This window comes from Balaenoptera borealis, assembly GCF_965194805.1.
Source record: "Balaenoptera borealis genome assembly, chromosome: 2".
NCBI classification, from domain to species: domain Eukaryota; kingdom Metazoa; phylum Chordata; class Mammalia; order Artiodactyla; family Balaenopteridae; genus Balaenoptera; species Balaenoptera borealis.
The window spans coordinates 96,220,481-96,247,741 of record NC_138867.1 but is presented as its reverse complement, the minus strand read 5'-3'; the positions used below and the strand labels follow the sequence as shown (position 1 = coordinate 96,247,741).

At 41.3% G+C, this 27,261-nt stretch overlaps 1 long non-coding RNA gene and 1 pseudogene across 2 annotated transcripts in view; one reads left to right on the top strand and one right to left on the bottom strand.

The window, feature by feature from the left end:
* Positions 1–27,261, bottom strand: part of LOC309622525 — a 41,849-nt gene that overhangs the window by 9,784 nt on the left and 4,804 nt on the right. The window contains exons 2-4 of the long non-coding RNA XR_014240931.1: positions 16,579–16,692; positions 5,086–14,185; positions 4,175–4,316 (exon numbers count right to left, since the gene is read on the bottom strand). This is a non-coding gene — a long non-coding RNA (uncharacterized lncRNA). The remainder of the gene's footprint in view (positions 1–4,174; positions 4,317–5,085; positions 14,186–16,578; positions 16,693–27,261) is intronic.
* On the top strand, positions 26,311–26,674 carry LOC309622515 (large ribosomal subunit protein eL39 pseudogene; annotated as a pseudogene). The gene has a single exon. The product of its transcript is annotated as a large ribosomal subunit protein eL39 pseudogene (transcript).

The following is a 27,261-nucleotide window of genomic DNA, read 5'->3' as shown; positions in this document are numbered from 1 at the left end:
TTAAAGTAGACCTTGTATAAGTGCACCAGTAATTTTTACTTTAGGACATTTTGACTCTCTGTGTTATGGTTATATCTCTAAAATTAATAGTAAGCATTTTAAATTTAAATATATATATTAAGAACCTTAAAAATTCATATTCTAGCAGTGTTCCAAAGCAAGAAATTAGAGATATGTAGAAATGTTATGTACAAGAATGCTTACTATAATATTTTTTATAACAACAAAAATTGAAAATGATGTAAATGTATACCAGTGGAGGCTTGATTAAATTATGGAAATCTTTATCTTAAAATACCATTCACTGAGTCAAAATTTTTCTTTTCATAAATATTTATTACCATAAAAAATTATAATTTTAAATGAAAAAGCAAGAAACCGAAGTATAATTAGCATGTTTCTAATTTTTTTTTTTTTTAATAAATTATTTTTGGCTGCGTTGGGTCTTCGTTGCTGCATGCGGGCTTTCTCTAGTTGTGGCGAGCGGTAGGTACTCTTTGTTGTGGTGCGCGGGCTTCTCATTGTGGTGGCTTCTCTTGTTGCAGAGCACAGGCTCTAGGCGCGCAGGCTTCCGTAGTTGTGGCTCACGGGCTCAAGAGCGCAGGCTCAGTAGTTGTGGCACATGGGCTTAGTTGCTCTGTGGCATCTTCCCTGACCAGAGCTCGAACCCGTGTCCCCTGCGTTGGCAGGCGGATTCTTAACCGCTGTGCCACCAGGGAAGCCCTCTAATTTGTTTTTAAAAGTTGAATGTGTATATATTATGTATTCTTTGAAAAAAGACAAGAAGGCAGTAAACCAAAATGTTAGCATTAGCCAGCTACAGGGTTGGATTGTGCATAATTTTAATTTTTTTGTGTTTTCTTGTATTTCCCCCTTTTCTACAAGAAGCAGTATTATTTTATAATAATGTAATTCTTAATGAAATCCTTAACAATTAGCTTTCATAACAAGGTTGTGTTTGAATAACAGGCATAGGAAGTGTATCAGTGGTTGAAAAATATTTTCTGAAATCAGAGCAGCCTATAAATGCTGAATGAGCCTCCACTTTATTTATGACATAGTCGCCTTCCTGAAAGAACTCTTACTGGAATCATGGTTCCACTATTGAATAGCTGATATATAAAAATATAGCTTTAAAAATGGTGGCTTAGGGCTTCCCTCGTGGCACAGTGGTTAAGAATCTGCCTGCCAACACGGGGGACACTGGTTCGAGCCCAGGTCCGGGAAGATCCCGCATGCCACGGAGCAGCTAAGCCCGTGCGCCACAACTACTGAGCCTGTGCTCTTGAGCCCGGGAGCCACAACTACTGAGCCTGCATGCCATGACTACTGAAGCCCGCACGCCTAGAACCTGTGCTCTGCAACAAGAGAAGCCCCCACTCACCGCAACTAGAGAAAGCTCGCGCGCAGCAACGAAGACAGTGCAGCCAAAAATAAATAAATAGATAAATAAATTTATTTTAAAAAATGGTGGCTTGTAGAAAAAAATGTTTAAGAAACACAATAGTAAAATTAAATGTGCAAAATTAGAATGAAGAGGAATCATTGGACAATTTTATTATTTGCCAGTAGCTTGACTGCACACTTTTTGTAAAACAAAACAAAATAACAATGATAGAGAAATCAACCACTGTTACAATTTTACTGTCAAAAAAAAGTCTTAACCATTTATAAATTAGCGAGAAAAGAGGCTAATTACATGATTGTGATGTGGATCATGAACAGGTGAGGACGCCAATATATGTTTGCCTTGTTTTTGCTGCCGCTGAAATACCTATTTCATGTAGCGCAACACCTGCTTCCCATAGCGTGTTTATATGCTCTCAGGGTGAGTGTTGTCAACTGTCTGCTGCTAATCCTGTGCTTCGTTTACTATCCTCAGACACAAGTAAACATGGTAACTTACTTGAACTCAATCCTAAGAAATGAACATTTCTTTTCAGTTGGTTCTATTCAAAATATTTATGGAATGCATTTTCCTTTTATCCCAAAAGTATTTTATTGCTGAGTTTTTAAATGTTATTCCTGAATTTTCTAAGAACTTCACCTTATAAGACACATAGATTTTTTTCTGGAGTCTTGGGTAATTAACTACTGTGAGCTGAAATTTTGTTGACACATTAGTGTAAATTTTAATCAATGAAAGAACATCAAGGTTTAAAATGAGAGAAGATTTACAGTAGCACCCCTTTGGGGGTTGGGGAAAATAAACATTTTCTTTAAATATATGTGGTTTTTATTCAGTGCTGAGCCTTGTCATTTAGGCCTTCCCACATGAGATTTTTTTTTTTAATTTATTTATTTATTTATTTATTTTTGGGTGTGTTGGGTCTTCGTTTCTGTGCGAGGGCTTTCTCTAGTTGTGGCGAGCGGGGGCCACTCTTCATCGCGGTGCGCAGGCCTCTCACTATCGCGGCCTCTCTTGTTGCGGAGCACAGGCTCCAGGCGCGCAGGCTCAGTAATTGTGGCTCATGGGCCCAGTTGCTCCGCGGCATGTGGGATCTTCCCGGACCAGGGCTCGAACCCGTGTGCCCTGCATTGGCAGGCAGACTCTCAACCACTGCGCCACCAGGAAAGCCCCCACATGAGATTTTTGTAATCAAATGTTCTTCTAGGAAATGATGATTTTTCTGAGGTTGAGAAATAGGACTCATAGTTCTCAATTGTTGAAGTATAGAATTATTTCCACCCTCACCTACACCTTCATTCAGAATCTTTTATTGAGCACATACTATGCATTGCACATTGTGCAAGAGGCTAAAGATATAAAGATAAATAAGACATGATCCCTGCTCCCAGGACGGTTCAGATGAGTGAAAGGCACAAGCCAGGTAAGAGTATGGTCGTAGTAACAGAGTAAACTCCGTTTACTGGGTATTGTGAACGACGGAAGAAGAGCACTTGGACTGAACAACCACCTAGAAATTTCACCCAGTGAGTGGCATTCTCGGTAGAATGGGGTAATAATGCTGCTGCTGATTGATAGCAAAGACAACAGTGATAACAGGGCCAGACATTGTGCTCAACGCTTTATATATACATTATCTGTTTAGGCTTTGCCATAGTTCAAAGAAGTAGGTGATACAATAATTTCCTTTTACAAATGAGGAAACAGGATGCAGAGTCTAGATACAAACCTGGGTCCATCTGATTTAGAGTCCAAGCCCTTAAAAAAGTTTGGGCTTTGAAATTCTGCATACTGGATTTGAATTCTGCACTAAACCTTCTAGCTGAGTACTAGTTGGTAAATTACTTCACCTCTTTAAGCTTCCTTTCCTCCTTTGTAAAATGGCGATAATAATAACACCTGTGAACAATGCTGTCTGCCTCCTACCTGACAGCTACCTCTCCTTCCTTCCTTCCATGCCGATAGAGCTCACCTCCAATTATTAAGCCTGAAAATTCCAGATGCTTATGTTCTCAGTTGCCCTTGTAACCACGGCCTGGACACATGACCGAGTCCTGGCCTATGGGACCTGAGGGGGAAATCAATGGGAGGAACATTTCATCTCTAATAAAAATTAATGCTAGGAATCTACTTTCATTTCCCGCGGTGTGAAGCCCAATACTACTCTAGCCAACTTGCAATCCAAAAGAGCCGCCATGGACGCACTGAGGATAGCTTCTGGAAGGCAGTAAGCAGAGAAGTCTGTGTTAACATCATGGAGCTATGTGGACAGTGCATTTTCTTCCTTATTTAAACCACTTTTAATTGGGCATTCTGTGACTCCAAATTTATTGAGTTTTAGATGAGCTAAGCTGTATAAAGCACTGAGTATAATACCTGCATAGAGTAAGTGCTCAAGATAGAGGGTCTTATAATCTTCTTGGTCAAAGTTATCTTAAAAGTTTGTAGCTTTTGATCATTAGTAAGATATGGAGTTTTCTCTCTTTTTTAATGACCATTTCTAGATTGACCAAATCTAAGCTTATAAGTAATATATAAACAAAATCATTGATACTGTTTGACTTCTCAAGGGATTAAGCATAGTGCAAAGTAACAACTAGGTGAGTTGGCACAGAGCATTGAACTATTAGATGAGCTGCTGGGTCAATCATTAATTGCTTTCCATGTCCATTCTAAAACTTGCATTAAAGGATTATAGGCATCCTCATGAAGAGGCTTTTGTCTTTTTAAATTAAAATAACGTACAATTGACCATCAAGAACGCACCTGGAGCTCCACTTTCCACCACGTGAGGATACTAGGAGAAGTCATCAGTCTGCGACCTTGGAAGAGGGCCCTCACCTGAACTTGACCATGCCGGCACCCAGATCTCAAACTTCCAGCCTCCAGAATGGTGAGAAATACATTTCTGTTGTTTATGAGCAAAAATAAGAACACACCTGTAGTTAGACAAGGTAGGTTTTATTACTCACTGCAGAGAGGGAGAACATACATCATGGGGAATGATGGAGCATCTCAGTAAAAGGATATTAGAAAGAACGTATTACAGGATTGGGGCTTTGGTTAGTTAATTTAGGGGAGGGAGGCTCTAAGGAGGTGGGGGTTTGTTCCAGATCAGAGGCTGCAAGAAAAGAGGAGCAATTCTATGACTGAGCATCAATAAATCTTATCTATAGAGAGAGGAGATTAGATGGAGGATAGAGTTGTAATTTGCTAATAAGTATCAATCAATCATCTTGGCCAAGTAAGGAGATGTTTGGCATTTTGCAGGTAACACAATGCCTTTGTTGCCGTCTGTGCTTAGACAAAATTATGAAGGGACATTATTTGATCTCATTTTATTATGGTCTTAGAGTAACCTTGCCTGAAGTTGATGTTCTGTGAGATGATTCATGTCTAACAGGAGAATAACATGGCCTCGCTGTGAGTATAAGGCAAGTTTTTAGATGTCAGGGGCTGTCATTTTTGTTTTTTTCTCAATTCAAAATGCAACAGTATTAGACGCACACACGCTTTTCTATATGTAATGCTGTATTTTGAAATCCAGAACCAAAAACAATATGGAGATGGTACTTTAATATAAAGGGAGCAAAATACTGTTGTTGCTATTAATGGTCCATGTTGGGAAAATTCTGTAATTCTTTTTGGCTGCTGTAAGGAAGTTAGACTAGGAATACCCCAATAATAGCAGGAAAGTACTTCCTCAGAAGGGGTGTAGTCTCAGACTGGCCACATCTTCCTTCATCCTAAGACAAAAGATAGAAAAGGAATTTCTACTTTATGTTTTATTCATTCACATTTATTTTTTGGCAATCAAATCCCAGCTATCATTCTTATTTTTCTTTTAAATGTGGTACTTACTTTTTTTTTTTTAATATTTATTTATTTATTTGCCCCAGATCTTAGTTGCAGCAGGCGTGCTTCCTTAGTTGTGGCTCACGGGCTCCTTAGTTGAGGCTCACCAGATCCTTAGTTGCGGCTCGAGGGCTCCTTAGTTGCGGCTCACTGGCTGCTTAGCTGTGGCATGCGAACTCTTAGTTGCGGCATGCATGTGGGATCTAGTTCCCTGACCAGGGATCGAACCCAGGCCCCCTGCACTGGGAGTACAGAGTCTTAACCACTGTGCCACCAGGGAAGTCCCTGGTGTTTACTTTTAAAAAGACCTTTGTCCTTGGTTTCTCCCTTTCTATCTATTCTTGTTTATATATTTAACAAATGGTTACAAAAGACCATGATAATGATAATAACTTGTTAAGCAATGTACAGGAAATGGTATTATAAGTAAAGATGAGCTTCAGTTGATGTGTTCCAGTTCTAGAAATATTTTAATGCCATGTGGCCAGTTACAAACTGAAAATAAACCATGAAGACATAGGGGTAGGAATAATGATAAAAGCTGCAGTTAGATTCTGGATTAAAAGTTGGAAAATACAGGGAAAAGTCAAGGAGACACTTAATGAAAGCATTTTAGTAAGTGTCATTTCTGAAAAAAATAAAAGTAAATAGTGCTTGGATGATAAAGAGAATAGATGTTCAGCTACTGCCCCAAAATAAGCACAAAACTCTCTCTCACAGGCAGCACTCCTAATATACGTGATTTTTAACTTAGACAGGATTTTCTTATTTTGTTTACATTGCAAAAACAATTTCTTCATTCAGAAAAACTGTTTAAACACTCGTATTCTAAAATCTTGTTCATGTGAGAGATCTCGAGGGTGAGGATTACCTGCAAGCTTTCTCATTGCTTTGTTTTCCTTCTTTTGTGCCTGGCAATAGTAAGTTACTGATTGTTTTTTCCCCTTCTCTTCTGGAATATATTTAATTCAGATTTGTTTCCACAATAATAATTTATAATCTATTAGAAACCTGTCTTGAATTAATATGCATACATGCAGCTCAGCAATAATCTGCTTATATACCCAAGATGAAAAAGGGAAATGAACAGCATTTGACTGTTGCTGCCCTTCCACATGTCCTGACAGAGAGGATCTAGTGTGAAAATAGAGGAAGCTGGCTAATGAGGGAAGAGGAAGCTAGGCTAGTGGTTTGGTTCTACGGCTCTCAAGATGCTTGTCAGTGGAAGGTAAGAGTGAAGACACTATTGCTGGGCTTCTCAAACTTCACTGTGCATCAAAATGACCAGAGGGTGTGTTAAAACATCAGTTGCTGAGCCTTACACCCAAAAGTTTCTGTTTCCTTAGGTCTCAGGTAGGGCTGGAGAAATTGCAATTCCAGTGAATTCCCAGGTGATGCTGATACTGCTGATACAGGAACCACATTTTATTATATTTTAAAAATTTGTTTTATTGAAGTATAGTTGATTTACAATGTTGTGTTAATTTCTGCTGTGCAACGAAGTGATTCAGTTTTATATATATATGTATATATACATATATATATATATACTCTTTTTCATATTCTTTTCCGTTATGGTTTATCACAGGATACTGAATATAGTTCCCTGTGCTATACAGTAGGACCTTGTTGTTTATCCATTCTATATAAAACAGCAGTTTGCATCTGCTAATCCCAAACTCCCAATCCATCCCTCCCCTATCCTCCGTACCCCTTGGCAACCATAAGTCTGTTCTCTATGTCCGTGAGTCTGTTTCTGTTTCATAGATAAGTTCCTTTGTGTCATATTTTAGATTCCACATATAAGTGATATCATACGGTATTTGTCTTTCTCTTTCTGACTTCCTTCACTTAGTATGATCATCTCTAGGTCCATCCATGTTGCTGCAAATGGCATTATTTCATTCTTTTTTGTGGCTAATATTCCATTTTATATATTATATGTATCACATCTTTATCCATTCCTCTGTCGATGGACATTTAGGTGGCTTCCATGTCTTGGCTATGGTGAATAGTGCTGCTATGAACTATAGGGGTGTATGTATCTTTTTGAATTACAGTTTTGTCTGGATATATGCTCAGGAGTGGGATTGCTGGATCATACGGCAGTTCTATTTTTAGTTTTTTGAGGAACCGCCATACTGCTTTCCATAGCGGCTGCACCAATTTACTTTCCCACCAACAGTGTAGGAGGGAGGAACCACATTTTAAAAAACCTTGACTTTTCTTGATAAATTTCTATCTGTTGAACCCCCAGCTGTGTGGGTTATAGGTTCCTCCTTTCCCATCTAAACTTTCAACATGCTGAGATAAGTTGGGGGTGACCTAATCTCACGTCCCCTCTTGTTGCTAGCTTCTGTTTCCTGGACCTCTTGTCTAGAGCCTGAGGCTTGGCGTCTTCTTAGGCTGGACCCTGACTAGTTTGGCAGGTTCTTTGCTCATGTCCCTGACCCTTTGTTTCTCTAGTATCTTAGCCTGGACTCTGGACCCTTGAAGCATCTTCTCTTTGCCTTCCCTCCAGCCTGCCTCCCACACCCACGTGGCTTACGGTGCCTGCCAGCCTTTGTCTGTCTGCATCAGCCATTCTTGGCCTGCCTTATTCTGTTATCACCTAAGTCCCTTGTGGAACTTACCACCTACAGAACTCTGATTTCACTCAGTTCCATTGCTGTGATGACCATAATGAATTAGAGTTCCCTTGGGAATTCGAAGGACACAGAACTGTGTGATTTGATTGAGTTTGAAAGCAGGAGTATGTGGTTGTTAGCTGTTGTCATCATAGCTAATAGGACAATGAGAAATTGATGGTATGAATAATAATTGACTTCAATTATAGAAAGGCATACTTAACATTGTACATAGTCAATACATACTTAGAAATTGTGTTCGTTTTCTCTTGCTGTGCGGTAAATTACCACAAACTTAGTGTCTTCAAGTAACACCCATTTATTAGCTGACCGTTCTGTCTGTCAGAAGTCTGGAAAGCAGAGCTAGTCCACTTCTGGGAGCTGCACAGAGCTGAAATCAAAATGTCAACTGGCTGAATTCTCCTCTGGAGACTTGACCAAGGAAGAACCTGCTTCCAAGTTCATATGAGTTATTGGCAGAAGTCAGTTCCTTGTGGTTATAGGACAGGGGTCCTCCTTTTCTTGCTGACTGTCAGCCAGGGACCACTCTCCACTCCCAGAGGCCACTTGCATTCCTCTTCACAGGCTCTCTTTTTTTTTTTTAACATCTTTATTGGAATATAATTGCTTTACATTGTTGTGTTAGCTTCTGCTATATAACAAAGTGAATCAGTTATACATATACATATATCCCCATATCCCCTCCCTCTTCCCTCTCCCTCCCACCCTCCCTATCCCACCCCTCTAGGTGTTCACCAAGCACCGAGCTGATCTCCCTGTGCTATGTGGCTGCTTCCTACTAGCTATCTGTTTTACATTTGGTAGTGTATATATGTCCATGCCACTCTCTCACTTTGTCCCAGCTTACCCTTCCCCCTCCCCATGTCCTCAGGTCCATTCTCTTCATCTGTGTCTTTATTCCTGTCCTGCCCCTAGGTTCTTCAGGACCTTTTTTTTTTTTTTTTTTAGATTCCTGACTTACTTCGCTCTGTATGACAGACTCTAGGTCCATCCACCTCACAACAAATAACTCAATTTAGTTTCTTTTTATGGCTAAGTAATATTCCATTGTATATATGTGCCACATCTTCTTTATCCATTCATCTGTCAGTGGACACTTAGGTTGCTTCCATGTCCTGGCTATTGTAAATAGAGCTGCAGTGAACATTGTGGTACATGACTCTTTTTGAATTATGGTTTTCTCAGGGTATATGCCCAGTAGTGGGATTGCTGGGTCATATGGTAGTTCTGTTTTTAGTTTTTTAAGGAACCTCCATACTGTTCTCCATAGTGGCTGTATCAATTTACGTTCCTACCAACAGTGCAAGAGGGTTCCCTTTTCTCCACACCCTCTCCAGCATTTCTTGTTTGTAGACTTTCTGATGATGCCCATTCTAACTGGTGTGAGGTGATACCTCATTGTAGTTTTGATTTGCATTTCTCTAATAATTAGTGATGTTGAGCAGCTTTTCATGTGCCTCTTGGCTATCTGTATGTCTTCTTTGGAGAAATGTCTATTTAGGTCTTCTGCCCATTTTTTGATTGGGTTGTTTGTTTTTTTGTTGTTGAGTTGTATGAGCTATTTATATATATTGGAAATTAAGCCCTTGTCAGTTGTGTCATTTGCAAATATTTTCTCCCATTCTGTAGTTTGTCTTTTCATTTTGTTTATGGTTTCCTTTGCTGTGCAAAAGCTTGTAAGTTTGATTAGGTCCCATTTGTTTATTTTTGGTTTTATTTCTATTGTCTTGGGAGACTGACCTAAGAAAGATTTTTCTTGTTTTTTGAGGTAGGATTGTATTGCTATAAACTTCCCTCTTAGAACTTCCCTCTTAGAACTGCTTTTGCTGCATCCCATAGGTTTTGGGTCATCGTGTTTTCATTGTCATTTGTTTCTAGGTATTTTTTGATTTCCTCTTTGATCTCTTGGGTATTTAGTAGCGTATTTGATCTCTTGGGTATTTAGTAGCGTATTGTTTACCCTCCATGTGTTTGTATTTTTTACAGTTTTTTTCCTGTAATTGATATCTAGTCTCATAGCATTGTGGTCGGAAAAGGTACTTGATACAATTTCCATTTCCTTAAATTTACCAAGGCTTGATTTGTGACCCAAGATATGATCTATCCTGGAGAATGTTCCATGAGCACTTAAGAAGAAAGCGTATTGTTTTTCGGATGGAATGTCCTATATATATCAGTTAAGTCCATCTTGTTTAATGTATCATTTAAAGCTTGTGTTTCCTTATTTATTTTCATTTTGGATGATCTCTCCATTGGTGAAAGTGGGGTGTTAAAGTCCCCTACTATGATTGTGTTACTGTCGATTTCCTCTTTTATAGCTGTTAGCATTTGCCTTACGTATTGAGATGCTCCTATGTTGGGTGCATAAATATTTACAATTGTTATATCTTCTTCTTGGTTTGATCCCTAGATCATTATGTAGTGTCCTTCTTTGTCTCTTGTAATAGTCTTTGTTTTAAAGTCCATTTTGTCTGATATGAGAATTGCTACTCCAGCTTTCTTTTGATTTCCATTTGCATGGAATATCTTTTTCCATCCCCTCACTTTCAGTCTGTATGTGTCCCTAGGTCTGAAGTGGGTCTCTTGTAGACAGCATATATACGGGTCTTGTTTCTGTATCCATTCAGCCAGTCTATGTCTTTTGGTTGGAGCATTTAATCCATTTACATTTAAGGTAGTTATCGATATGTATGTTCCTATTACCATTTTCTTAATTGTTTTGGGTTTGTTATTGTAGGTCTTTTCCTTCTCTTGTGTTTCCTGCCTAGAGAAGTTCCTTTAGCATTTGTTGTAAAGCTGGTTTGGTGGTGCTGAATTCTCTTAGTTTTTGCTTGTCTGTAAAGGTTTTAATTTCTCCGTTGAATCTGAATGAGATCCGTGCTGGGTAGAGTAATCTTGGTTGTAGGTTTTTCCCTTTCATCACTTTAAATATGTCCTGCCACTCCCTTCTGGCTTGCAGAGTTTGTGCTGAAAGATCAGCTGTTAACCTTATGGGGATTCCCTTGTATGTTATTTGTTGTTTTTCCCTTGCTGCTTTTAATATTTGTTCTTTGTATTTAATTTTTGATAGTTTGATTAATATGTGTCTTGGCGTGTTTCTCCTTGGATTTATCCTGTATGGGACTCTCTGTGCTTCCTGGACTTGATTAACTATTTCCTTTCCCATATTAGGGAAGTTTTCAACTATAATCTCTTCAAATATTTTCTCAGTCCTTTTCTTTTTTCTCTTCTTCTTCTGGGACCCTTATAATTCAAATGTTGGTGTGTTTAACGTTGTCCCAGAGGTCTCTGAGACTGTCCTCAATTCTTTTCATTCTTTTTTCTCTATTCTGCTCTGCAGTAGTTATTTTCACTATTTTATCTTCCAGGTCACTCCTCTGATCTTCTGCCTCAGTTATTCTGCTATTGATTCCTTCTAGAGAATTTTTGATTTCATCTATTGTGTTGTTTATCACTGTTTGTTTGCTCTTTAGTTCTTCTAGGTCTTTGTTAAACGTTTCTTGTATTTTCTCCATTCTATTTCCAAGATTTGGGATCATCTTTACTATCATTACTCTGAATTCTTTTCCAGGTAGACTGCCTATTTCCTCTTCATTTGTTTCGTCTGGTGGGTTTTTACCTTGCTCCTTCATCTGCTGTGTGTTTCTCTGTCTTCTCATTTTGCTTAACTTCCTGTGTTTGGGGTCTCCTTTTCTCAGGCTGCAGGTTCGTAGTTCCCGTTGTTTTTGGTGTCTGCTCCCAGTGGGTAAGTTTGGTTCAGTGGGTTGTGTAGGCTTCCTGGTGGAGGGGACTGGTGCCTGTGTTCTGGTGGATGAAGCTGGATCTTGTCTTTCTGGTGGGCAGGACTGTGTCCGGTGGTGTGTTTTGGGGTGTCTGTGACCTTATTATGATTTTAGGCAACCTCTCTGGTAATGGGTGGTGTTGTGTTCTTGTCTTGCTAGTTGTTTGGCATAGGGTGTCCAGCACTGTAGCTTGCTGGTCATTGAGTGGAGCTGGGTCTTAGTGTTGAGATGGAGATCTCTGGGAGAGCTTTCGCTGTTTGATTACATGGAGCTGGGAGGTCTCTGGTGGACCAATGTCCTGAACTCGGCTCTCTCACCTCAGAGGCACAGGCCTGACACCCAGCCAGAGCACCAAGACCCTGTCAGCCACACGGCTTTTGGGAAGTCTGAGGTCTTCTGCCAGCGTGCAGTAGGTGTTCTGTAGGAGTTGTTCCACATGTACATGTATTTCTGATGTATTTGTGGGGAGGAAGGTGATCTCCACATCTTACTCCTCCACCATCTTGAAGGTCTCCCTTCACCGGCTCTCTTCAAACATCGAAGGAGCAGAATTTTTCAAGGCCAACAGGAGAATCTCCAGTCATCCATTGAATCCTGTCATGCTCTGAGTCTCTCTGACTTCTATCAGCCAGAGGAAACTCTCTGCTTTTGTGCAGCTCATGTACTTACATGATTAGGCCCAGCTGAGTAACCTCCCTTTTGGCATTTAACATAACATAATCATGGGAATGATATCTCATCACATCCACACTGAAAGGGGAGAGAATTTGGTTATATATATAAGATTGAAAGACATTGGGGTAGAATTCTGACTACTGCAATCTACCCTGTCACCCTCAATGGTCCACATCTGTTCCATATGCAAGATACATGCACCTCCTCCAAAAGTTCCTAAGGGCCTTATCCCTTTTCAGCATCAGTTCAAAGTCCAAAATCTCATCTAAATATCATCAGTTCAAAAGCCCAAAATACCATCATCTAAATCAGGTGCTGATGAGGCTCCTGGGTGTAATTCATTTGGAGCACAATCCTCTCTATCTGTGGGCCTGTAGAACTACAGAGACAAGTTATTTGTCCCCACACTCCCAACAAACAATGGTGGGACAGGCATGATAACTGTTATAGGCATTTCACTCAAGAAGGGTGTAAATGGAAGGCACAAAGGAGTTATCCGTTCAAAGCAGTTTTAACATCCAGCTGGACCAACTCATTAGGTTTGAAAGCCTGAGAATAATTCTGCTTGACTCTTTGCTTTACTCTCTCGGCTCTTGGTTCTGGCGTCTGACTGAGGGTCACTGAGTATCATTCTTAGACTAATGCTACTGTAACAATGATTTGATTTTTTGTGTAGACTGCATTTCAAGTATCTTGAGGAATTCATGGCTGATACATGGGGATACATGATATATTAGTAAGCATAACCCAAATGTTTATTTATTTTATTTTATTTTATTTATTTATTTATTTATTTATTTTTGGCTGTACTGGGTCTTCGTTGCTGCATGCAGGCTTCCTCTAGTTGTGGCAAGCAGGGGCTACTCTTCGTTGCAGTGTGTGGGCTTCTCACTGCAGTGGTTTCTCTTATTGCGGAGCACAGGCTCTAGGCGCACGGGCTTTGGTAGATGTGGCACATGGGCTCAGTAGTTTTGGCTCGCGGGCTTAGTTGCTCTGCGGCAGGTGGGATCTTCTCAGACCAGGGCTCAACCCCATGTCCCCTGCATTGGCAGGTGGATTCTTAACCACTGTGCCACCAAGTAAGTCCCCAAATGTTTATGAAGTGAATAAAATGGCACCCCAATTTTTAAGCACAATGATATTAACCACCCTATGTTAGATTATGAGTCATTTCCCAAGCAGTGAGCTCATACTCATGAGATGATGACTTCTAGGAGTAAGGAGCATCTATTAGGAATGGTCATCTGATAGACGATTATCTCAGTGATGAAATATGAGGAAATCAAAGAACTGAGAAAAAAAAAGTTTACAATAAATGCTTTAAACAAAGCCTACTAGCATTTCCTTAAGCCAAGTTTTCTCTAAAAGAGTCAAATGTCACCAATAAGAAAAAGCCAACCAAATGTCATGTAATTGGGTAGTCAAATAGTTAATATAAAATAAGAGCTCCCTAAGACCTAATATAGGCCCAGTGTCCAGCACATGGATGACTCTTTGGGGTTATTTTGGCAGTGGCATTTAAATCATACAACCTCAGAGACCTCTTCCACACAAGGCTGTCCTGAGTGTGACCCTTAGACAAAGTCATGAGAAGGCTGATATGGGCAAAAGAGAGAAAAGATCTTTAGTCTAATGATTTGTAGCAGACAGAGGCAAGGTGAGGAAGAAGTTATAGTGATAATGTAGACAGTTTCATTCTTCACATGTTAAAACAATGGTCCAAGCCCACTGTGAGCACAGAATGTTCTTTGAGGCGTTTTTCAAGTTGCAGTTGTAGATTTGGGCCAATACAGTCATCATTTCTTGTCTAGTCTCTCCTGTGAACAAGGGCAAGTATTACAGTGGGTTATTGTTATAATTACTACAGTGAGAGGGTTGTGTGAAAACTCAGTTTGTAGTGGGAGAATCAGACACACTTAGCAAGCACAGATAGAACAAGAACTCTGGGTTCTGGCCTACTAGATAATCTAATGGACACCGTTTATTGAGTGCCTCCTGTGTGTAAAACACCGTGTTATGTGTTTTACAAATGTCTCATTTAGTTCTCAAAGCAATTCTTAGGCAGTAGGAACTTTGACCCCATTTTATAGTTGTAGAAACTGGCGCTCTGAGAGAGGTTGCTATTTGCCCAAGGACACACAATTAGTCAGTGATGGTTGCCTCTGTAGTACTCTGCATACTTTTCTCACAGCTTGCCCATTAAATTGAAATTACCTGTTTGAGTGTCTGTTGCCCACACCAGACTATAAAGTCACAAGGAGAGGGATTCTAATTTCGAACCTAGTGCAGGCAATACATGTGTGTTGAACTGAATTGGTGGCCTATAAAACCTGTGCTCGTATCTGGCATGATGTGCTAACTTCCTAAGCTTAGTAGCCGTGAAACATTATAAAAATGTGGCAGGGACATTATTAGGGCCTGGAGACAGAGAGAGTGCAGAGTTTTAGCATTAGAAGACCTTCTAGAAAGGACCTATGTCCTCTTCAGAAGAATTCATTCTCAAAATTCTTCATTCATGCAAATTCTTTTTGATAAGTAACTAACTCCATGGATACCACATAGAAAATTGTTGTAGAAATTCTCTTCCCCTAATTTCCTCCCCCGTGCCCCCTCCCAGAGCACAAAGAATAATAACAGAAATTGGACAAATAGTTTTTTGCATGTTTTCTGTGTTCCTGTCACTGTGTTCTCTGCACAGATTTGGTGAATGGGTAACAAAGCACAGAATAGGTCAAGTACCTCTACCATGATGTCTGCCATCTGGCCCCTAAGCCCTTTTTACCTTGTGGGTGAAGTGACCTGGGCAAAAAATATTCCGGATGTACACTGGCCACCAACCAAGGCCTGACATCTAGGCCCTACGCTAGCGTGGACACTCCATGGAGGCCTATCACAAGGGGCAAGTTTCAGAGAGTGGTATTTCCTGGGTGTGGTATTTACTCAAAGAAGCCAGAAACAGCAAAAGGAAAGGGGTAAGTGCAAACCATAATCCATATGAGCCAGCCACAGGTGTTCCAGTGGGACATGGTCACACGTCAGATCTGCAGGGCAAATCAGTCTACAAATGGGCAGTAAATCCAGAAGCAGGAGTCCTGGAGGAGCCAGGAGTGGTGAGAAGGTGGATGGGAAGCAATTAAGAGATGCAAACCGTGAGCAGGACCCAGGTGGAGGCCTGCTCTCATGGGTGTTTCCCCAGTGGTGGAGGGACAGGCCTGCTAGCTAAAGGCTGTGGGACAGGTCCCAGAGAGGCAGAGTCCTTATAGGAGCCAACTATAAAGCAGAAGCTCAGCCCCAGGACCCAGAGACCCAGGGGACCAGGAGGGCGGCAACTTGGAAAGCAAACACCCATTACTGAGGAAGTACATGGCAGAGGCATGTAGCACCATTGTTCAGAACTTGAGCTCTGGAGTCAGATTGTCTGGATACCAATTCCACCTGCTGCTGACTGACCATGTGATTTTGCTTGAGTTACTCAACCTCTCAATCCCTCTGTTTCTCCATCTGTGTAATAGTACTCACTGTGTTTGTTATAAAACTTCAATAAAGCAACAATCCTAAAGCTTTTTTGCACAGCCCCTTACACACAGACACACTAAATAAAGGCTTAGTGTATTGTCAGTAGCAGCAAATTATAGTACTAATTATCAACAAAGGAAACTGAGGAACAAATTGGAAACCTATGGTCAGCACTTGAACCCTCAGTGCTAGCTTTCAAGGGCCGCGCTTTGCATAAGATGCTCCAGATGCCTGGAACCACTTCTCCCTCCTCTACAACTGGCTACAGCTTCCATCTCCTTCAGGTCTCAGCTCACATATACCTACCCCCAGGTCAGAGGCTCCTGCTTTTCTGATGAGTAGACTAAGAACATTTGGATTTGTCTGCTGTGTATCTGGTTTGGTCTGGGAACTAGGGCAGAGTCTTCCTGCCCAAGGTCCAACTTGGTACTGGCATAGACTTAGAGATAAATTACATTATTGTAACTAAGGGACCCAGGCTGGTGATTTTTATGAAAAAACACACTGTGGATGTTATTGTTTGTTGTGAGGTCAGATGAGGCAGAACTAACTGGTGGGGCTCTTCTGAGCAGGAAAAATATGGGATTCTAGCACTGAAACCTACTGAATAGATGCACTGGATTAGAGTTTGGATGTGTGCTTGTTGTGTTTTGAGAGGGAGGTAGAACATGGACAAATTGCTGTTTTTACTCACTGATCCAGAAGGCAGACCTTGAAATCTAAGCAAAAGGCTTGTTCTCAGGATAGCTTCTTGGCTACGGAGCCAGTGACTTAACCAGACAGTTTTCAGCATTGTGTCCAGCTTGCTCTGGAAAAAAAAAAAAAAGTGGAAGTTGATTTTTACTTGGCACCCTTTAGGCTAGCAGAAGCTGGACCTGGCTCTGCCCCATTTGTTTAGATTCGCGTTCTACCTGAGGAAAGTTATATGGCCACGCCATCAAGTTCAAGTTATTTTATGTGGCTTCCTAAGATGCTCCATGACCTGACTCCTCCGTAACTCCTTGCCTTCATCTCTCACCAGTCCCTGTTGCAGGTTGGTTCCCAGCCATCTGGAACTTCTTTCAGCTCTTCAGCAGCCAGGCTCTCTCTTGCCTCTGAGTGTTTCCACTCTGCCTGAAATTTCCTTCGTTATCACTTCTTCATCTGTGAAAATTCAAACCCACCCCACAGACTTCTGCTTAATCATCTCTGCCTCTGGTGGGCCCCCTTCCACTGCAGCCTGTCTCCCCAGCCCAAATTAGGTGCTTCCAATGCTCCAGGAGGACACATGAGACATGACCTTGCTCACATACACTGTGCTCCCAGGCTCATTACTGGGCATAGCACAGAGTCACCAAAAAATAGGTGTTGAAAGAATGAGTGACTGGGGCTTCCCTGGTGGCACAGTGGTTAAGAATCTGCCTGCCAATGCGGGGGACACTGGTACGATCCCAAGTCCGGGAAGATCCCACATGCCGCAGAGCAACTAAGCCCGTGCGCCACAACTACTGAGCCTGCGCTCTAGAGCCTGTGATCCACAACTACCGAAGCCCGCATGCCACAACTACTGAAGCCCGTGTGCCTAGAGCCCATGCTCCGCAACAAGAGAAGCCACCGCAATGAGAAGCCCGTGCACCGCAACAAAGAGTAGCCCCTGCTCGCCACAACTAGAGAAAGCCTGCACACAACAACGAAGACCCAATGAAGCCAAAAATAAATAAATTTAAAAAAATAAATTAAAAAAAAAAGAATGAGTGACTGAGTGAATCAGTGAATGAAGGGATGGACAAAATATGCCTGTCCTCCGCAAATGACCAACAGAGGGCTGTTTTGAATAGGGACCTAGAAGGCGAGGGATGCTTTTGGTGTTCTTGGATTGGGTATGGTAGAATAAGGAATTGAAACCTGTCCCAAGGCATGGGAAAACACTTAAGTAAAATAATAAAATAAATAAAATAGTAAATCGACTTAGCCAAAATAAAATAAATCATGGTCAACTGATTGATTGTACTGAGCCTCAATAGAATGGATGCACATCAGTACTCAGCTTCAAGGACACAGCGGCCAGCCTGCTCCTGAGGATTGCATCTATATTTCTCAAGGGGAGGACCTTATGTCTGTAACACAGATCTACCACCAATGTGAGTCTTCAGACAGTTTCTCAGGGGCGCTCCACAAGAGTACTGAACTTACAAAACTGATGCTAAGGGCCTTGTCACCTTCTGACTAGGAATCATAACTCAAGATAGGATTGTAAGTATGGTGGGCTACTCTGGCCTTACGGGGCAGGAAGAGAGGCTGAAACTTAGCATGAGACCTACCTACTAGCGTGGGACTGGCTTTGAAGAACCAATTTAGCTGTGGAGAATAATGCCTGTAGAAGAACCAGACAGGAGCCACTATTACCAAGAAATAGCTCGGCCTCAGTCACAACTGGGGCAGCGACTTGCAAGGGTGTTTCCAATCAGAAGTATTGAAAGGTTGAAGGTGTGTTGAGTGGTTTTAGCAAGAAAGAGTCAAAGTGACAGGGTCCTCACCATCAGGGTTGAGTTCAGGGCTGGGGCAGGCCCCAAACATGGTGGGTCTGCCAGTTGGTGGCAGGAAAAAGAAGACAGAAACAGGTAGGATTGAGGACAGGGAAAGTGATTCTGCTGTGGCACTGGCCTCTGCAGAGAGGGTCGGCAGTAGAACACGCTGGGCCCACGTAGAAAGGACCTAAAGGGGAAGTGGGAGGCACAGAATCAGTGGACACAGTCACTATCTGCACAGGAAGTCAGAAGGAAAGGAAGTGAGGTGGAGCTGAACCTAGGGCAGAATCACCTTACAGAATTCTACACCAGGACATAGTGGATTCCACTGGGACGGCTGATGGCATGAAGTTCCTAGGACTGTAAATACCAGGGAGGTGTTGAAGGAGCTCTGGAATTTGGGGTCATCACCTTGGCAGAGGCAGAATCATCAGTAATGATTTATCCCAACCGATGGAGCAAAAAGGTCCTTTAAGCTGAGCATCCAAGGAGGTGGCTGGGAGCTCCTGAATGGGGAAGGTGGGCGTGAAAGAAGGCAGCTTTGAAGTAAGAGTCTGGAACTGATGCAGGATGTGAAAACACCAAAGGAGTGAGGGTTGTGAAAGCAAAATTCATTTCCTGGGCTCTGTGAGAAGTAAGGCACCAGAAGATCATTTGGGTGTTTAGGGCCTGGCCAACAGGGACTTTGGAGTGGTGTCTGAGGCACTGTTCCCAGGGCTGGGAGAGAGAGCAGGAGTGCCCTAGACTCAGGTTGTGTGGCAACAGGGGACCTAGGGGGACTACTGGGTTAGAAGCCATCTGATTCCTCCCTCTCCAATAAAGTGTGGCTCCTAAGACTTGGGTGGGGTCTCATATGCTTGAAACTGACAAGAACCTGGCCTGTCTGATATCAGTCTGGGTGATGACAGAGAACTCAACAATGGGGTTCTTCACCTAGGGTGGGGCTCATTGGGCTGTAAACCAGGTTGGAAAATTCCCCAATAAGCCATTCTCGAAACACTGCTGGGGTAATCCATCAGCCATAAAGCCATATCCTTGGGCCAGGGCTAAAGAATTCTATAGCAGTTTTGGGTTTTCTGCCCAATGGGTCCTACTGAGAAGACACTGCTGTAATTGGAGGAAACATGGCTGGGAGCCACACCTGTGATGTCACCTCTTTATTTTATTTTTTATTTTTATTTTTTCTGAATTTTCTGGTTAAGAAAAGATTCCTTTTTATTTTTATTTTTCTTATCAGTTATCTATTTTATACATATTAGTGTATACATGTCAATCCCAATCTCCCAATTCATCCCACTACCACCACCCACCACACACACTTTCCCCCCTTGGTGTCCATACGTTTGTTCTCTACATCTGTGCCTGTGTTTCTGCCTTGCAAACCGGTTCATCTGTACCATTTTTCTAGATTCTACATATATGCGTTAATATACGATATTTGTTTTTCTCTTTCTGACTTACTTCACTCTGCATGACAGTCTCTTGTTTCATCCATGTGTCTACAAATGACCCAATTTCATTCCTTTTTATGGCCGAGTAATATTCCATTGTATATATATATACAACATCTTCTTTATCCATTCATCTGTCGATGGGCATTTACGTTGCTTCCCTGACCTGGCTATTGTAAATAGTGATGCAGTGAACACTGGGGTGCATGTGTCTTTTTGAATTATGGTTTTCTCTGGGTATATGCCCAGTAGTGGGATTGCTGGATCTTATGGTAATTCTATTTTTAGTTTTTTTTTTTTTTTTTAAATTTAATTTATTTATTTATTTATGGCTGCGTTGGGTCTTCGTTTCTGTGCGAGGGCTTTCTCCAGTTGCGGCAAGCGGGGGCCACTCTTCATCGCAGTGCGCGGGCCTCTCACTGTCGCGGCCTCTCTCGTTGCGGAGCACAGGCTCCAGACGCGCAGGCTCAGTAATTGTGGCTCACGGGCCCAGTTGCTCCGCGGCATGTGGGATCTTCCCAGACCAGGGCTCGAACCCGTGTCCCCTGCATCGGCAGGCAGATTCTCAACCACTGTGCCACCAGGGAAGCCCTATTTTTAGTTTTTTAAGGAACCTCCATACTGTTCTCCATAGGGGCTGCATCAGTTTACATTCCCACCAACAGTGCAAGAGGGTTCCCTTTTCTCCACACCCTCTCCAACATTTGTTTGTAGACTTTCTGATGATGCCCATTCTAACCGGTATGAGGTGATACCTCATTGTAGTTTTCATTTGCATTTCTCTAATAATTAGGGATGTTGAGCAGCTTTTCATGTGCCTCTTGGCCATCTGTATGTCTTCTTTGGAGAAATGTCTATTTAGGTCTTCTGCCCATTTTTGGATTGGGTTGTTTGTTTTTTTAATATTGAGCTGCATGAGCTGGTTGTATATTTTGGAGATTAATCCTTTGTCCATTGATTTGTTTGCAGATATTTTCTCCCATTCTGAGGGTTGTCTTTTCGTCCTGTTTATAGTTTCCTTTGTTGTGCAAAAAGCTTTTAAGTTTCATTAGGTCCCATTTGTTTATTTTTGTTTTTGTTTCCATTACTCTAGGAGGTCAGTCAATAAAGATCTTGCTGTGATTTACATCAAAGAGTGTTCTTCCTATGTTTTCCTCTAAGAGTTTTACAGTGTATGGTGTTAGGGAGTGTTCTAATTTCATTCTTTTACATGTAGCTGTCCAGTTTTCCCAGCACCATTAATTGAAGAGACTGTCTTTTCTCCATTGTATATCCTTGCCTCCTTTGTCATAGATTAGTTGACCTTAGGTGCATGGGTTTATCTCTGGCCTTTCTATCCTGTTCCATTGATCTATATTTCTGTTTTTGTGCCAGTACCATACTGTCTTGATTACTGTAACTTTGTAGTATAGTCTGAAGTAAGGGCGCCTGATTCCTCCAGCTCTGTTTTTTTCCCTCAAGATTGCTTTGGCTGTTCCAAGTTTTTTCTGCTTCTGTACAAATTTTAAGACTTTTTGTTCTAGTTCTGTAAAAAATGCCATTGGTAATTTGATAGGGATTGCATTGAATCTGTGGATTGCTTTGGGTAGTGTAGTCATTTTCACAATATTGATTCTTCTAATCCAAGAACATGGTATATCTCTCCGTCTGTTTGTGTTATCTTTGATTTCTTTCATCAGTGTCTTATAGTTTTCTGAGTACAGGTCTTTTACCTCCTTAGGTAGGTTTATTCCTAGGTATTTTATTCTTTTTTTTTTGCAGTGGTGAATGAGATTGTTTCCTTAATTTCTCTTTCTGATCTTCTGTTCTTAGTGTATAGGAATGCAAGAGATTTCTGTGCTTTAATTTTGTATCCTGCAACTTTACGAAATTCACTGATTAGCTCTAGTAGTTTTCTGGTGACATCATTAGGATTTTCTATGTATAGTGTATCATGTCATCTGCAAATAGTGACAGTTTGACTTCTTCTTTTCCAATTTGTATTCCTTTTATTTCTTTTTCTTCTCTGATTGCCGAGGCTAGGACTTCCAAAACTATGTTGAATAATAGCGGTGAGAGTGGACATCCTTGTCTCGTTCCTGATCTTAGAGGAAATGCTTTCAGTTTTTCACCATTGAGAATGATGTTTGCTGTGGGTTTGTCATATATGGCCTTTATTATGTTGAGGTAGGTTCCCTCTTTGCCCACTTTCTGGAGAGTTTTTATCCTAAATAGGTGTTGAATTTTGTCAGAAGCTTTTTCCGCATCTATTGAGATGATCATATTGTTTTTCTTCTTCAATTTGTTAATATGGTGTATCACATTGATTGATTTGTGTATATTGAAGAATCCTTGCATCCCTGGGATAAATCCCACTTGATCATGGTGTATGATCCTTTTAATGTGTTGTTGGATTCTGTTTGCTAGTATTTTGTTGAGTATTTTTGCATCTATATTCATCAGTGATATTGGTCTGTAATTTTCTTTTTTTGTAGTATCTTTGTCTGGTTTTGGTATCAGGGTGACGGTGGCCTCATAGAATGAGTTTGGGAGTGTTCCTTCCTCTGCAATTTTTTGGAAGAGTTTGAGAAGGATGGGTGTTAGCTCTTCTCTAAATGTTTGATAGAATTCACCTGTGAAGCCATCTGGTCCTGGACTTCTGTTTGTTGGAAGATTTTTAATCACAGTTTCAATTTCATTCCTGGTGATTGGTCTGATCACGTTTTCTATTTCTTCCTGGTTCAGTCTTGGAAGGCTAAACCTTTCTAAGAATTTGTCCATTTCTTCCAGGTTGTCCATTTTATTGTCATAGAGTTGCTTGTAGTAGTCTTTTATGATGCTTGTATTTCTGCAGTGTCCATTGTAACTTCTCCCTTTCATTTCTAATTTTATTGATTTGAGTCCTCTCCCTCTTTTTCTTGATGAGTCTGGCTAAAGGCTTATCAGTTTTGTTTATCTTCTCAAAGAACCAGCTTTTAGTTTCATTGATCTTTGCTGTTGTTTTCTTTGTTTCTATTTCATTTATTTCTGCTCTGATCTTTATGATTTCTTTCCTTTTACAAACTTTGGGTTTTGTTTGTTCTTCTTTCTCTAGGTCCTTTAGGTGTAAGGTTAGATTGTTTATTTGAGTTTTTTCTTGTTTCTTGAGGTAGGATTGTATTGCTATAAACTTCCCTCTTAGAACTGCTTTTGCTGCCTCCCATAGGCTTTAAATTGTCGTGTTTTCTTTGTCATTTGTCTTTAGGTATTTTCTGATTTCCTCTTTAACTTCTTCAGTGATCTCTTAGTTATTTAGTAACGTATTGTTTAGCCTCCATGTGTTTGGGTTTCATTTTTTTCCCTGTAATTTATTTCTAATCTCATAGTGTTGTGGTAAGAAAAGATGCTTGATATGATTTCAATTTTCTTAAATTTACCAAGGCTTGATTTGTTACCCAGGATGTGATCTATCCTGGAGAATGTTTCGTGTGCACTTGAGAAGAAGGGTAATCTGCTGTTTTCAGATGGAATGTCCTATAAATATCAGTTAAATCTATCTGGTCTATGGTCTCATTTAAAGCTTGTATTTCCTTATTAATTTTCTGTCTGGATGATCTGTCCATTGGTGGGAGGTGTTAAAGTCCCCCACTATTATTGTGTCACTGTCTATTTCCTCTTTTACAGCTGTTAGCATTTGCCTTATATATTAAGGTGCTCCTGTTGGGTGCATATATATTTATAATTGTTATATCTTCTTCTTGGATTGATCCCTTGATCATTACGTAGTGTCCTTCTTTGTCTCTTGTAACATTCCTTATTTTTTTTTTTTAATTTTTATTTATTTATTTTTTATTTATGGCTGTGTTGGGTCTTCGTTTCTGTGTGAGGACCTTCTCTAGTTGTGGCAAGTGGGGGTCACCCTTCATCGCGGTGCGCGGGCCTCTCATTATCGCGGCCTCTCCTGTTGCAGAGCACAGGCTCCAGACACGCAGGCTCAGCAATTGTGGCTCACGGGCCTAGTTGCTCCGCGGCATGTGGGATCCTCCCAGCCCAGGGCTCGAACCCGTGTCCCCTGCATTGGCAGGCAGACTCTCAACCACTGCGCCACCAGGGAAGCCCAACATTCCTTATTTTAAAGTCTATTTTATCTGATATGAGAATTGCTACTCCAGCTTTCTTTTAATTTCCATTTGCATGGACTATCTTTTTCCATCCCCTCACTTTCAGTCTATATGTATCCCTAGGTCTGAAGTGGGTCTCTTGTAGACAACATATATATGGGTCTTGTTTTTGTATCCACTCAGCCAGCCTGTGTCTTTTGGACGGAGCATTTAATCCATTCACATTTAAAGTAATTATAGATATGTATGTTCCTATTACCATTTTCTTAATTGTTTTGGGTTTGTTTTTGTAGGTCCTTTTCTTCTCTTCTGTTTCCGACTTAAAGAAGCTCCTTTAGCATTTGTCTTAGAGCTGGTTTGGTGGTGCTGAATTCTGTTAGGTTTTGCTTGTCTGTAAAGCTTTTGATTTCTCTGTCTAATCTAAATGAGATACTTGCCTGTTAGAGTAATCTTGGTTGTAGGTTCTACCCTTTCATCACTGTAAATATATCGTGCCACTCCCTTCTGGCTTGTAGAGTTTCTGTTGAGAAATCAGCGGTTAACCTTGTGGGAGTTCCCTTGTATGTTATTTGTCGTTCTTCCTTTGTTGCTTTTAATAATTTTTCTTTGTCTTTAATTTTTGGCAATTTGATTACTATGTGCCTCAGCATGTTTCTCCTTGGGTTTATCCTGCCTGGGACTCTCTGCGCTTCCTGGACTTGGGTGGCTATTTCCTTTCCCATGTTAGGGAAGTTTTCAACTATAATCTCTTCAAATATTTTCTCAGGTCCTTTCTCTCTGTCTTCTCCTTCTGGGACCCCTATCATACAAATGTTGTTGCGTTTAATGTTGTCCCAGAGGTCTCTTAGGCTGTATTCATTTCTTTTCATTCTTTTTTCTTTATTCTGTTCCGTGGTAGTGAATTCCACCATTCTGTCTTCCAGGTCACTTATCCGTTCTTCTGCCTCAGTTATTCTGCTATTGATTCCTTCTAGTGTATTTTTCATTTCAGTTATTGTATTGTTCATCTCTGTTTGTTCTTTAATTCTTCTAGGCCTTTATTAAACATTCCTTGCATCTTCTCGATCTTTGCCTCCATTTTTTTCCTGAGGTCCTGGATCATCTTCACTATCATTATTCTGAATTCTTTTTTGGAAGGTTGCCTATCTCTACTTCATTTAGTTGATTTTCTAGGGTTTTATCTTGTTCCTTCATCTGGTACATAGTCCTCTGCCTTTTTTATTTTGTCTATTTTTCTGTGAATGTGGTTTTCGTTCCACAGTCTGCAGGATTGTCATTCTTCTTGCTTCTGCTCTTTGCCTTCTAGTGGATGAGGCTATCTAAGAGGCTGTGCAGGCTTCCTGATAGGAGGGACTGGTGGTGGGTAGAGCTGGGTGTTGCTCTGGTGGGCAGAGCTCAGTAAAACTTTAATCTGCTTTTCTGCTGATGGGTGGGGGTGAGTTCCCTCCCTGTTGTTTTTTTGGCCTGAGGCGACCCAGCACTGGAGGCTACAGGCTCTTTGGTGGGGCTAATGGTTGGACTTATGCCAAGGAGTACTTCCCAGAACTTCTGCTGCCAGTGTCCTTGTCCCTGAGGTGAGCCACAGCTACCCCCTGGCTCTGCAGGGGACCCTCCAACGCTAGCAGGTACGTCTGGTTCAGTCTCCTACGGGGTCACTGCACCTTTCCCCTGGGTCCTGATGCACACACCACTTTGTGTGTGCCCTCCAAGAGTGGAGTCTTTGTTACCCTCAGTCCTGTCTAAGTCCTGCAATCAAATCCCACTAGCCTTCAAAGTCTGATTCTCTGGGAATTCCTCCTCCCGTTGCCGGATCCCCAGGTTGGGAAGCCTGACGTGGGGCTCAGAACCTTCACTACAGTGGGTGGACTTCTGTGGTATAAGTGTTCTCCAGTTTGTGAGTCACCCACCCAGCGCTTATGGCATTTGATTTTATTGTGATTGTGCCCCTCCTACCGTCTCATTGCAGCTTCTCCTTTGTCTTTGGATGTGTGGTATCTTTTTTGGTGAGTTCCAGTGTCTTCCTGTCTATGATTGTTCAGCAGTTAGTTGTGATTCCTGTGCTATCACAAGAGAGAGTGAGCGCACATTCCTCTACTCTGCCATCTTGAACCAATCTCCATCACCTTCTCTTTAGAAAGTTGGATGACAAGGACTTATAAGACTGGTTCTCAAGCTTTATGGGCATAAGAATGATTTCTAGGATTTGTTTAAAATGCAGACTCTTGTGCTTCACATTAAAACTTAGTGAATCTGAATTTCTGAGAGTGTGTCCCAGAAATCCTCAGTTTAAACAAGTTTCCTAAGTGATTCTTATTCCTGAGGTTTGTGGGCCACATTATAAGAAACAATAATGTAGTTCTAAACACGTCCTTCCGCTCGATTCCTCCTCTTTTTCTCTTGTCCGCCATCCTATGTGCGGTTGGATTTGCTCCTCGCCATGTCTTCTCACAAGACTTTCAGGATCAAGCGATTCCCGGCCAAGAAACAAAAGCAGAATCGTCCCATTCCTCAATGGATTCGAATGAAAACTGGTAATAAAATCAGGTACAACTCTAAGAGAAGACATTGGAAAAGAACCAAGCTGGGTCTATAAGGAGCCTCACATATGAAGTGGCACACATAATCAGAACGTCACTAGTGTCTGGAACAGCTGCCTGTGTTTGATGCTCTCTCCTCTTTTCTTGATCTTTCCTCACCACTGCTCACTGTGTAACTCAGTAATAAACATGTGAACCTTTTGTTGGAAAAAAAAAAAAGAAACAATAATGTAGAGGCTCATTCTGCTGCAGCAAGTGGAGATGGATTTTTCATCTTATGGGGATTGGGTGAAATCTGGCCCGATTCTGTTCATTCATGATGGCCTAGATGTGGTTGTAAGGAGTTTGGAGGAGATGTGGTCATCGGACTGTGTTATAACTGATAAAGATGAGATAAGATGGATAGGTGTCGATCCTGGGTAATTTCTCGACTCGTCAGGCTGACTGGGACTGAGGCTAAGGAATTACTGGTGAGATTGAAGCTATTCCTGGTTAATTGGATGGACATCCACACAGACATGGGCCACTAGTCAGGGGCAGGGACAGAAGCTGGAGCAGGAAGGACTCAGACTGAAGCTGCAGCCAAGGTCATCAACACATAGGGATCATTTCCATCTGCTCTTCATGTGCTGACAGGAGTGTGCTGCTGACAGTGGCCTCATATCTGGGGTGACTCTGGCTTCCTTCATCTGTCCCACACCTGGGAGTCTCTTTTCAGCTATATAAAAAAAAAAAAAAAATCCTGAGAAGAGATTCCCTGCTCTGAGTTACCAACTACACCCTCATCTCTCCAAGAAACTTGG